The 4478-nt window shown below is 37.3% G+C and overlaps 1 pseudogene; it reads left to right on the top strand.

Annotated features, from left to right (window-relative positions):
- The first annotated feature begins 1921 nt into the window (after positions 1–1921).
- Positions 1922–3446, top strand: LOC110543684 (nuclear pore complex protein Nup54-like; annotated as a pseudogene).
- The last annotated feature ends 1032 nt before the right edge of the window (positions 3447–4478 follow it).

Here is a 4478-nt window from a genome sequence, read left to right as displayed (position 1 = left end):
CTTACCTGCTTTTTATTTGGTGAAAGAAAGAAAGAAAGAAAGAAAGAAAGAAAGAAAGAAAGAAAGAAAGAAAGAAAGAAAGAAAGAAAGAAAGAAAGAAAGAAAGAAAGAAAACACCCCTCCCTATTGGTGTTGTATTCTTTATGACCACTAACTGAAACAACTGAAAAATCTAAACTGAAATTTCTACTGAGTTCTTGAAATTTATCTTGTGTTCGTATCATTTATCAAGAATATCATAACTTACCCCAATTTTCTCTTAAAATTTCTTGATTCAGAATTTGTTTTTCAAATAATTGATTTTTAAAAAAGATACTTTGAGGTAGTTTTGTTCATGAAACTTTAAAGATAACATGTTATATTTTATTTATTTTAGAATTCTTCTAGGTTCTTTTTATCTATACAGACCTAAACCAATAGTGTTTTACTCATACAAATCAAAAGCTTTGCCATTTTCCAGTGATCCAATGAATATTGTATTATTATTAGATATATTTTTTGAATTAAACTCCTGTTTTACCATAGTATGTTTGAATAAAGAAGGTTGCTATAGCAATAAAGACATAAATTTCTTTTCTTGAAAAACATTTAGATAGGTTACAATTCTGTGCATGTAGCATTATTTAGTTCCTTCTCAAAATCATTTACATTAATTTCCTTTAAAAAAAAAAAACGTTTCTTCCATTTTTTTGAGACAAAGTCTCACTCTGGAATCCTGGCTGTCCTAGAACTTTGTATATAGACTGCTGTCTTCAAAATGATTCTCTTGCTTTCAGATCTTGAGTCTTGCTTCAGATCCTTAGGTTACAGATGAACATCACCATATCTGGTCACCAATTTCCATTTTATCTTCCATAATTTAGATGGTGCAACTCATGATTAAGGTATTCTCATTTATTTTAAAAATACAATATCCATTTGCCTCCTTTTGTCCCAACCCCATTACAGGATAAAAGAAATCAGAGAAGCCCTTATGCTATTTTTACACGTCCTTTTCAAAATTCCACCTCAATTTATTTTCTTACCCTAAATATAATGAAGCCTTTAAATTTTAGACTTATGTTGTAGGTTGTCCCAGGTTAATAGGTTATTTCTATTCTTTTTTTTCCTTTCATTTTAATGTATTATTTTTAATTTTTTATTTATTATTTATTATAATTTATTCACTTTGTATCTCAGCTGTGGACCCCTCCCTCATATCTTCCCAGTACCACCCACTCCCCCTCTTCTTCCCCTATGCCTCTCCCCTAGTCCCACTGATAGGGGAGGTCCTCCTCCCCTTCCATATGACCTTACCCTATCAGGTCTCATCAGGACTGGGTGCATATACTTCCTCTGAGGCCTGGCAAGGATGCATCCCAGGGGGAGGTGATCAAAAAAAAAGAAAGAAAGAAAGAAAGAAAATAGCCATTAAGTTCATGTTAGAGACAGCCCCTGTTCCCTTCACTAGGAAACCCACTTGGATACTGAGCTGCTATGGGCTACATCTGACCAGGAGTTCTGGGTCCTTTCCATACATTGTCCTTGGTTGGAGTCTAAGTCTCTGCAGGACCCCATGTGGAGACCTGATAGAATAGGGTAAGATAGAAGGGGTGGAGGACTTCCACTATCAGTGTACTCTGGGTGAGGGATAGGGAGGAATAGGGATAAGGATTGGGAGGGAGGGTAGGACCAAGAGAAGTTGAGGGAGAAAGCTACAACTGGGCTACAAAGTGAATACATTGTAAGTAATAGTAATAGTAACAGTAATAGTAATAGTAATAATAATAATAATAATCTACCAGAAAATAAAAGACAATTAAAACAATTAAATCAGTCACTACTACATGGAATTCTGAATATGAAAATAAGCCATTTGCAGCTGATTGAGAAAAATGAAAGCTAAAAATTTTGTCAACCAGCTAAGGGCTGCTCCTGAGTCATGGCTTTCAATTTCGGGACCCCTTTGGGCACTCATAGCACCTCTGCAGCTACTGTGGCATTGGTGGGTGGTTTTGTAGGATTTGGAACAACCACAACCTTAGGCTCTGCATTCAGCTTTTCTGCCCCAAGAAAAACAGGCAGCACAGGCCTTCTCAGTGGCAATCAGAACAAAATTTTCTCTTTGGTACTTGTTTTGACACATTGACAGGAACTGGCACTGGTTTAAGCACTGTCTAGGAACTGTACTTGGATTTGGAGGATTTAATACACAGCAGACATAACAGCAGACTACTTTAGGTGGTCTCTTCAGTCAGCCTACACAAGCTCCTGCCCAGTCTAACCAGCTGATCAATACTACCAATGCTCTTTCTGCTACAGTGTTATTGGAGCATGAGAAAGATGCCATTTTGGCCAAGTGGAACTAGCTGCAGGCTTTTGGGGGAACAGAAAAGGGACATTTTAATAAATAACATTACTCCAGTAGAGTTTACACAGGAAAATCCTTTTTTCCGATTTAAGGCTGTAGGATTTAGTTGTATGCCCAACAATGAATATGAATATGGTCTAGTGGTTTTAGTTTTCAACAAAAAAGAAATAGACATTAGAAGCAAACAACAGCAGTTGGGAGAATTATTGCATAAAGTTTTGGGAAGAAACCAGACCCTAACTGTCAACGTGGAGGGCATTAAGACACTGCCAGATAATCAGACAGAAGTTGTCATTTATGTTATTTATTGAATGCTCTCCCAATGGCACCTAGAGAAGAGTTCCAGAGACAAGACTGTTTGCTCACTTTGAACAAGCCAATATTAAAACACAGTTGCAGTAGCTTGGGGTGACCCTTTCTATGACCTGAACAGAACTGTCTCCTACTCAGATCAAACAACTCTTGCAGAATGCTCCTGCTGGTGTTGATCCTATTATTTGGGAAAGGCCAAGGTGGATAACTCAGATTCTGAAAAATTAATTCCTGTACCCATGGTGGGTTTCAAAGAATTTCTTTGAAGACTGAAGGTTCAAGATCAAGTGAAGAAGCAACATTAGACCAGATTGGATATCACAGGTGAAGATATTAGTGAACTGAAAAAGAACCAGACTAAAACTACAGCAAAAATAGGACAGTACAGGAGGAAACTCCTGGTTCTCTCCCATAGAATTTTACAGGTCCTAATCGAACAGGAAATTCAGAGGAAGAGTGGCTATGCCATCCAGGCTGATGAAAAACAGTTGCTTGTTCAGGTAGATACTATTAGGGGTGAACTGAATGCACCTACTCAGTTCAAAGGTCTACTGAATGAACCGATGTCCCAGATCAGGATGCACAATCATTTTGTGGCTGTGAATTCTGAAGAAAGGTATTACATAGATGTAGACCTATTATGAGAAACCAAGTAACATTTGAAACAACAACAAGAAGGCCTTAGTCACTTAATTAAAAACATAAATGTGACCTAGAAGATACAAAACTGGTAGAACATAGATTGAATGAAACCATCCATAGCAGAGGCAGTGTTTTTAACTGACCATTTACAAACTTCTCCAGAGGTTTATAAAATACATCTTCTTGCTACATCAGTTCTTTTTTAAGATTACCACAAGGACAGAAAAAAAGGATCCTTTTATTTCTAAAAAAAAAAAAAAATCCTTAAAATAAATTGTTAATTTGTAATTTGGGAGTGCTGCTGTACCAGGCCACAGTGGAAGACAGTGCAGTCAGTCCTGATGAGACCTGATAGGCTAGGGTCAAATTGAAGGGAAAGAGGACCTTCCCTCTTAGTGGACTAGTGGAGGGGCATGGGAGGAAAAGAGGGAGGGAGAGTGGGATTGGGAAGGAATGACAGTGGGGGCCACAGCTGGGATACAAAGTGAATAAACTGTAATACTGAAAAAAAGGAATTAAAAAATAAAATAAAATTGTCAAGTCTTGAAGAAAGAAATGCATTTGTTTCTTAGGAAGGAACTCTTACAGATATCCGAACAACTTGTAGGTTCAAATTATGAACATTCTATGTAGGTTAGTGCTTTTTTGGTTAATATGTTAGTGTCCTTAACTTCTTAAATTTTATAAAAACCACTAAAATGACTCAAACACCATGCTTTGCCTTACTTCTTTCATATAATTCTATCTGTATGCATATTACTTTCTATTCTATGGCTATGATAAATAAGATAAAATTGATGAAGGCAACTATCTTTGCATTTCTATCGATGTGAAGAGACAACATGATTATGTCAATTCTTATAAGGAAATATTTAATTGGAGGTATCTTACTCTTTAGAGTTTTAGTCCATTATCATCATGGAGGGAAGCATAGCTGCATGCATGCAGACTTGAGTCTGGAGAGGTAGCTGAGCATTCTACATCCAGATACAAAGGCATCAGGAAGAAAGTGAGCCTCACTGGACCTGGCTTTAGCATCTGAGACCTCAAAGCCCATCTCCACAGTGACACCCTTCCTCTAACAAAGCCACTCCTACTCCAGCAAGGCCATATCTCCTAAGAGTGCCACTCACTATGGGACCAGCCTTCAAACACTAGTCTATGGGGAAGGAGC

The sequence above is a fragment of the Meriones unguiculatus genome (assembly GCF_030254825.1).
Source record: "Meriones unguiculatus strain TT.TT164.6M chromosome X unlocalized genomic scaffold, Bangor_MerUng_6.1 ChrX_unordered_Scaffold_30, whole genome shotgun sequence".
Taxonomy (NCBI): domain Eukaryota; kingdom Metazoa; phylum Chordata; class Mammalia; order Rodentia; family Muridae; genus Meriones; species Meriones unguiculatus.
Note: the sequence above shows the minus strand (reverse complement) of the source record. Positions and strands in the feature narration are given on the sequence as shown.